We start from the raw sequence: 8630 nt of genomic DNA, 5'->3' as shown, positions 1-8630 counted from the left end.
GAAGACTGTGGTGCTCTAGACCGGAAAGGAGCGTGGGCTCAGAAGTCCCGATGAGGACGTGCCTGCCCCCTTGGTGGCCAAGAGGAGTTCTGGGGGGCCGGCTGGGACCAGAGGGAGGTCCCCGGAAGTCCCAATGAGAGCATGTGTGCCCCTCAGTGGCTGGGGGGATTTCCACGAGGGTGGCCTGGATAGGAGGGAGGTCCCCCTGAGAGGCTCTGAGTGCAAGTGGGACACAGCACGGTTTGACAGAATTCTGGGGATATGCGGGAGACAGGGACTGTGGTGCTCTGGACCTGAAAGTAGGGGGATGTGGAAGTCCCGATGAGAGCATGCCTGCCCCTCTGTGGCCGAGGGGTGCTTTGCAAGGGTGGCCTGGATCAGAAGGAGGTCCCCCTGAGAGGCTCAGAGGGCATTGGGAGATGGCACAGTTTGGCAGCCTCCAGGATATCTCGGGAAAACAGGGACTGTGGTGCTCTGGACCAGAAAGGAGCGTGGACTCAGAAGTACCGATGAGGGCGTGCCTGCCCCTCGGCGGCTGAGGGGTGGTCTGCGAGGGCAGCCTGGATCAGAAGGAGGTCCCCCTGAGAGGCTCCGAAGGCATGGGGACACGGAATGGTTTGGCAGCCTCCAGGAGATCTGGGGAAGATGGGGACCATTGTGCTCTGGACCGGAAAGGTGCGTGGGCCGGAAGTCCCAATGAGGGCATGCCTGCCCCTTGGCGGCTGAGGGGAGTTCTGTGGGGCTGGCCAGGACTGGAGGGAGGTTCCCCTGAAAGGCTCCAAGGGCACAGGGACATGGCCCAGCCAGGCAGCCTGCAGTGGATATATGGGACACGGGTACTGTGGTTCTCTGGACCTGAAAGGAAGGGGATGTGGAAGTCCCGATGAGAGTGTGCCTGTCCTTTGACGGCCAGGGAGAGTTCCTTGAGGTTGGCCTGAAATTGAGGGAGGTCCCCCGAGAGTGCTTGTGTGCTGAGGGCTGCCCCTGGAAGCCAGGTCTGCGATTGCATCCTCCCAGGCCCCAGGGGTGCTGAGATATGGTCACTGTGGCATCATACGCCCACTCCAGCAGGGGTAGCCGGACAACAGCATGGGTGTGCTGAGGGCTGCCCCCCGAAGCCAGGTCTGTGATCCCATCCTCCCAGCCCCAACGGGTGCGGAGATATGGCTGCCATGGCATCTCAAACCTGGGACCATTTTCAAGCACCGGATCAGCCTCCAGTCCTTCACCCGGCACTGCACAGATTCTGTCCTGTGAATAGCACCACTCAGGAGGCAAGGAGGCACATGCCAGAAGGCTCAAAATGAAGCAGGTTTGTCAGCCCTGGCATGGCCGAGGAGTGAGAAGAAGATGTGCAATGAAATGGGCTGAGATGCCGGGACCTGGGGCCATATCCTGTGTGAGTTTGAAAGCCTTAGGTGGAGGGCAAAGGGGAGAACCGGCATCACAGAAGTCTGCATGAGGCTGTGAACAATCGAAGGAAGCTCCCCTGAGAGGCTCTGACTGCAGGTTTGACAGATAATGATTTGGCAACCTCCAGAAGTTATGCAACCCAGGAAAAGAGCTCCACTGCCTGGGAAGAAGTGGAAGCCATCAGGGGTCCCTCCAAATGGAAGTCCTTAAGGGAAAGAAAGGTGGAAAATGGCTGGGCTAGGAGAGCTGCCACCTGGGTGAGGGGGTCAGGACCGCAGCCCCCTCCAAGATGGAAGTCCTACAGAAGGGGGATAGAGGCGGAAAGTGGCCGGGCAGGGAGCACTCCCTCCTATGTGGGAGGGTCCATATCATGCCCCCGTGGGACAGAAGTCCCCAAGGGAGCACCTGATGAAGGTTGCGGGGCCAGGAGTGCTCCTGCCAGGCAGGGAGAAAGCATCCAACCTTGCCAGTACCTGATAGCATCCCCGAAATGTTGCCAAATCCCAAGAATGGCTCTGGACCTGAAAGGAGGGAGATGTGGAAGTCCCGATGAGAATGTGCCTGCCTCTCGGCAGCCAGAGGAAGTTCCACGAGGCCGGCCTGGATCAGAAGGAGGTCCCCTGAAAGGCTTTGAGGACATGGGGACAGGGCGCAGCTTCCAGGAGATCGGGGAAGATGGGGACCGTGGTGCTCTGGACTGGAAAGGAGTGTGGGCTCAGAAGTTCTGATGAGGGCATGCCACAGCACCGTACGGGACCGGAGGGAGGTCCCCTTGAGGGGCTCTGAGGGCAAGGCCACATGGCATGGCTTGGCAGCCTGCAGGGGACATTGAAGTGGCGGGGTCCCCTAGGTAAGCCTTGGGCTGCGGCCAGGTAAAGAGGTCTCTTTGCAGGGTCGAAGGGAAGGGTTGCCATGGTAGGCCCTTATGGAAGTCCTTAAGGGAGCTTTGTGTGGAGGCTTGCAGGCTTGGAGACCTCCTGGCTAGGCAGAGGCATCCGACCCCACCCCGTTCTCCAAGGCGTTTTCTAAAAATTGCAAAGTCCCCAGAGTAGCCCTGAATCGGAAAGGAGGTGGACTTGGAAGTCCGTATGAGAGCGTACCTGCAGGGGAGGTCACACCCTGGAGGTTTGCTCCCCTGATTGCCTGGCAAGCACGTATGATCCAGCACAATTTGGCAGCATCCAGGAGTTAAGGGATGACAGGGTGTCTCAAAGTGTGAGTCCGGGTCTCAGCCCCAGGGGAGAATGTTCTGCCAGCTATCTGCATGGGTTCAAGGTGCCCTCATGGGCCTCTTCCGGCCGGAAGTCTGTATGAGAGTGGATCTGACCCTCAGCAGCCAAGCAGAGTTCCATGGGGCCAGTCGCACCCTGCAGGCTTTCTTCCCTGATTGCCTGGTGGGCACGCATGATCTGGCATAATTTAGCTGCCTCCAGGAGTTAAGAGATGACAGGGTGTCTCAGAGTGTAAGTCCGGGTCTCAGCCCCAGGGGAGAATGTTCTGCCATGTGTCTGCATGGGGTCGAAGTGCCCTCATGGGCCTCTTCCTCCTGGCAGGAAGTCCATATGAGAGCGGATCTGCCCCTCAGGGGCCGAGGGGAGTTCTGTGAGGCCGGTTGCACCCTGCAGGTTTGCTCCCCTGATCGCCTGGTGGGCATGCGTGATCCAGCATGATTTGGCAGCCTCCAGGAGTTAAGGGATGATGGGCCATCTCATCAGAGTGTGATTCTGGGTCCCAGCCCCAGGGGAAAATCTCCTGTCAGGTGTCTGCGTGGAGTCGAGGTGCCCTCACGGGCCTCTTCCTCCCGGCCAGAAGTCTGTATGAGAGCGGATCTGCCTCTCAGTGGCTGAGGGGAGTTCTGTGGGGCCAATTGCACCCTGCAGGTTTGCTCCCCTGGAAGGGCTGGTGGACACGCATGATCTGGCATGATTTGGCAGCCTTTGGAAGCTGAAGGATGATGGGTTGTCCCATCAAAATGCATGAGTGTCAGTGCCCCAGTCTGGGTCCCAGCCCAGGGAGAGGGAAGACGGGATGTCCTGTCAGAGTCCATGTCCCAGCCCTGGATGATGTCCTGCTAGGTGTCTGTGTGGGATTGAGGTGCCCTTACCCACTGTCTATTGAACGATCGGGATAACCAACTCCCACTGTTGGAGGGCCCCCGTGGCGTGGCTCTGTGGGTCACGGCTTGTGGGTTGAGCTTCTCCACCCTGGGAGCGAGGTGTAGGTGGGGGTGCAGAGCACTCCATGCCCCTCAGGATGGAAGTCTAGGTGAGACCAATGAGCCTGGGACAAGGCAAAAGAGTCCTGTGATATGGCCGCCATCCCCCTGCATCCGTGTGCAGCTGAAGCATGGGGGGCTCTCTCCCACTTTTCTCTTGCTATGAGTGCTGATGTGCACTGTGCCAGCTGTGGCCCTCCGGTGTCGCAGTTGCCGGTCCACAACCAGCATCCAGGATGCTCCGTCTGTGTGGAGAGGGACCTATCCTGTTGGCAGAGGTGTGGGCTCTGGCCCCTCCTCTCTTCTCACCCGCTGAGGTGCTCCTATCTGGTTGATCCTGCCAGTAGCATATGCTTGTCTCAAAGATTAAGCCATGCACGTCTCGGTGCACACGGATGCTACAGTGAAACTGCAAATGGCTCATTAAATCAGTTATGGTTCCTTTGATTGCTCCACCATTACTTAGATAACTGCGGTAATTCTAGAGCTAATACATTCTGATGAGGGCTGAACTCCAGGGATGCGTGCATTTATCAGACCAAAACCAATCCAGGTCTCGATTCAGCAGCTTTGGTGACTCTAGATAAACTTGGGCCAATCGCGTGCCCTCGTGGTGGCGACGCAACATTCGAATGTCTGCCCTATCAACTTTCGATGGTACTATCTGTGCCTACCATGGTGACCAAGTTGTAATGGGGAATCAGGGTTCAATTCCAGAGATGGAGCCTGAGAAACGGCAACCACATCAAAGGAAGGCAGCAGGCGTGCAAATTACCCACTCCCAACTCGGGGAGGTAGTGACGAAAAATTACAATACAGGACTCTTTCAAGGCCCTGTAATTGGAATGAGTACACTTTAAATCCTTTAACGAGGATCTATTGGAGGGCACATCTGGTGCCAGCAACCACGGTCATTCTAGCTCTAACAGCGTATATTAAAGTTGGTGCAGTTAAAAAGCTCATAGTTGGATCTTGGGATCGGGCTGGCGGTCCGCCGTGAGGTGAGCTACCACCTTTCCCAGCCCCTGCCTCTTGGTGTTCCCTTGATGCTTTTAACTGAGTGTTCCAAGGGTCCGAAGCGTTTACTTTGAAAAATTATAGTGTTCAAAGCAGTCCGTTCCCCTGAATACTTCAGCTACGAATAATGGAATAGAACTCCGATTCTATTTTGTTGGTCTTCGGAACTGGGGCCATGATTAAGAGGGACGGCAGGTGGGATTTGTATTGTGCCGCTAGAGGTGAAATTCTTGGACTGGCGCAAGATGAACAAAAGCAAAAGCATTTGCCAAGAATGTTTTCATTAATCAGGAATGAAAGTCGGAGGTTTGAAGATGATCGGATACAGTTGTAGTTCCTACCATAAATGATACTGACTAGCAATCCAGCAGTGTTATTCCCATGACTCACTGGGGAGCTTCTGGGAAATGTCTTTAGGTTCCAGGGGAGTATGGTTGGAAAGCTTAAACTTAAAGGAATTGACGGAAGGGCACCACCAGGAGTGGAGCTTGCGGCTTAATTTGACTCAACACGGGAAACTTCATCCAGCCCAAACACAAAAAGGATTGACATATTGGTAGCTCTTTCTCAATTCTGTGGGTGGTGGTGCATGGCCGTTCTTAGTTGGTGGAGCGATTAGTCTGGTTAATTCTGATCACGAACGAGACTCTGCCATGCTAACTAGTTATATGACCCAGTGCGGTCGTCTCCAACTTCTTAGAGGGACAAGTGGCCACACAAGATTGAGCAATAACAGGTCTGTGCTGCCCTTAGATGTCCAGGATTGCACGCGTGCTACACTGAATGGATCAGCATGTGTCTACCCTTGGGTGACATGTCTGGGTAATCCGCTGAACCCCATTCATGATAGGGCCTGGAGATTGCAATTATTCCCTATGAACGAGGAATTCTCAGTAAGTGTGGATCATAAGCTCACGTTGATTAAGTCCCTGCCCTTTGTACACACCACCCGTTGCTACTACCAATTGGATGGTTTAGTGAGGTCCTCAGATTATCTCCACTGGAGTTGATCACGGCCCTGGTGGTGCGCCGAGAAGATGATCAAACTTGGCTATCTAGAGGAAGTAAAAGTTGTAACAAGGTTTCCGTAGGTGAACCTGCAGAAGGATCATTAACGCCAAGGGTCCTGGGACAGTGCTGTCCCTGGGTACCAGGGCCTCTCCTCACTCTGCCACTCTGACCCTCTATGTCTCTCTCTCTCTCTCTCTTTCTGACTCCTATTTCTCTGTGCAACCTGGTGTAGGCCAGCTGGACTGAGCCCGTGGGTCCTGGGGGGAAAGACAGATGGGGGGGAGAGGGGAGGGAGTGAAAGGAGGGGTGGTGTCTGTCCCCCCTTGCCTCCTGGTGGAGGGAGGGGGTCCGTCTGTGTGGTGGGAGGTGTGGGTGCTCCTCTGCTGCCATGAGGGGATGGTGGTGGTGGTGGAGGGTGCAGCTGGCCCAATGGTGCAGTCCAGCACTCACCCCAGAGGTGGCTGCTCTCCATGTGGTAGGGGTGGGAGAGGGTGCTGTCCCCACAGGGGGGCAGTGGCCTCCCCTCTGTCTTTGCAGTGCTACCCCTGGGGGTGGCACACCAGAGTCCTCTCCCCTCAATGTCAGTCATGGGTACCTGTGGAGGATGCCCCACTCCACGTGGGGTGTCAGTTCAAAGACCCAGAAGCTTGGCAGTGTGGCCGCGTGCAGGCCACTGCAGGACTCCCTCCTGTCTTGCAGTGTAGGGCCAGTAACCCTGGTCTGGGTCCCCACGACGATGCCTGTGAAAGCTTGCATGCTCATCTTGAGGTGTGATGCTACATGGGCAGCGGTGCCCTGGCAAATGAGAACTGTAAGACTCTGAGTGGTGGATCACTCGGCTCGTGTATGATGAAGAATACAGCTAGCTGTGAGAACTAATGTGAATTGCAGGACACATTGATCATCAACACTTCGAACTCACTTTGTGGACCCAGGTTACTCCCGTGGCTATGCCTGTCTGAGGGTCGTCATGCCTTTCATTTCCCCCAGGGATGTCTGGCCCCATTGAGGGTGTGACCAGGGAGTTGAGGGAGCTTGCTACGGGCCCCCTGTCCTCCCAGGGAGAGATGCGGATGGAGGAGAAGAGTCCCCTGCTGCTCCAAGCTGGGAAGCCCGTCTGAGGATGGGAGAGAGCAGATGTGTGTCTGGCCTGCCCCCCTGGAGGCTGTCAGTGGTACCACCACTGGGCTGCCCTCCAGGGGTGAAGCCCGACACCCACCTGCCTGGTTCCCATGTGCCGGGGCTGTGTTGGCTGTCCTCCTCTGCTGCCTGGAGTCTGGTGGTGGGGAGTGGGTGCATGGGGGCCAGCGGAGGGTGTGTAGTCCATCCACCCCCCGAGGCCACTGCTGTCCCCCCCACGACCATGCTCGGAACATGACCTCAGATCAGACGTGGTGACTCGCCAAATTTAAGCATATTACTAAGTGCAGGAAAATAAACTAACCAGGATTCCCACAGTAACAGCAAGTGAAGAGGGAAGAGCCCAGTGCTGAATCTCCACCCAGGTGACGGGTGCGGGGAAATGTGGCATATGGAAGTCCGTCTCCCCGGAACTGCCTAGGCGGCCCAAGTCCTTGTGATCGAGGCTTAGCCCGCGGATGGTGTGAGGCCGGTGATGGCCCCTGGCACATCAAGATTAGGTAATCCCAGAGTCGGGTTGTTTGTGAATGCAGCCCAAAGCGGGTGGTAAACTCCATATAAGGCTAAACACTGGCACGAGACTGATAGTGGTCAAGTACCGTAAGGGAAAGTTGAAAAAAACTTTGAAGAGAGAGTTCAAGAGGGCAAGAAACCATTCAGAGGTAAATGGGTGTGGGGTCCACGTGGTCCACCCGAAGGATTCAACCCGGCAGCTGCGCCGGCTGCCCAGGTCAGGCGGATCCCCCTCCAGGGGGGAGGACCGTCCCCAGGCACGACGGCCACCATCGGGCACACTTCCTCTGAGGCAGTGTGCCGCGACTGACTCTGGTTTGTCCAGGAAGGCCATGCAGAAGGTGGCTCCCCTCTCTGGAGGGGACTGTTACAGACCGCAGCATCAGCCCTCTCCATGCCCTGGGGTCGTGGGAGACAACCGCTGCCACACCCTCACCCGCCCTTGGAGCAGGGACCGGTGGCTACCAGCACCATTGTCGACTGGGTCTGACTTCCCTCAGTGAGGCCTGACCACGTCCCGCCATCGGGCTGTTGGGATCACCTCGGGTGCCCGGGGTCCACGGTGACGTCGGTGACCCACCCGTCCCATCTTGAAACATGGACCAAGGAGTCTAACAGGTGCGCAAGTCTGAGGGTGGGCAGGAGACTCCACAGTGCAATGAAAATGTGGGCCAGTGCACCCCTGGCCCATTTCACCCATCCCGTCGAGGAGGTGGAGCATGAGTGCAGCTGGTGGGACCCGAAAAATGGTGAACTATGCCTGGGCAGGGCGAAGCCAGAGGAAACTCTGGTGGCAGTCCGTAGCGGTCCTGATGTAAAAATTGGTCATCTGACCTGGGTATAGGGGCGAAAGACTAATCGAGCCATCTAGTAGCTTGTTCCCGCCAAAGTTTCCCTCAGGATAGCTGGCGCTCGGCCTATGCAGTTTTATCTGGTAAAGCAAATGATTAGAGGTCTTGGGGCTGAAAAAATCTCAACCAATTCTGAAACTTTAAATGGGTAAGAAGCCCGACTTGCTGGCTTGGAGCCGGGTGTGGAATGCGAACGCCCAGTGGGCCACTTTTGGTAATCAGAATTGGCACTGTGGGATGAACCAAACACTGGGTTAAGGTGCCTGATGCCAACGCTCATCAGATCCCAGAAAAGGTGTTGGTAGATATAAACAGCAGGACGGTGGCCATGGAAGTTGGAATCTGCTAAGGAGTGTGTAACAACTCACCTGCAGAATCAACTAGCCCTGAAAATGGATTAAGCTGGAGCGTCGGGCCCATACCCGGCCATCACCGGTGCTGGGAGCCATGGGGGCTATGCCACGATGAGT

General features: G+C 56.3%; 2 non-coding genes across 2 annotated transcripts in view; both read left to right on the top strand.

The window, feature by feature from the left end:
• Positions 1 to 6471: 6471 nt before the first annotated feature.
• Positions 6472 to 6624, top strand: LOC122787167. Its single transcript, XR_006362547.1, has one exon. It is a non-coding gene; the product is annotated as a 5.8S ribosomal RNA (ribosomal RNA).
• Positions 6625 to 7031: 407 nt separating this feature from the next.
• Positions 7032 to 8630, top strand: part of LOC122817582 — a 3739-nt gene continuing 2140 nt past the window's right edge. The window contains exon 1 of the ribosomal RNA XR_006367299.1: positions 7032 to 8630. This exon is cut by the window's right edge and continues 2140 nt beyond it. This is a non-coding gene — a ribosomal RNA (28S ribosomal RNA).

This window comes from Protopterus annectens, chromosome 1.part1, assembly GCF_019279795.1.
Source record: "Protopterus annectens isolate FY-2018-M chromosome 1.part1, PAN1.0, whole genome shotgun sequence".
NCBI classification, from domain to species: Eukaryota; Metazoa; Chordata; order Ceratodontiformes; family Protopteridae; genus Protopterus; species Protopterus annectens.
The sequence above is the reverse complement of the archived record's forward strand: the minus strand, read 5'-3'. Positions and strand labels throughout refer to the sequence as shown.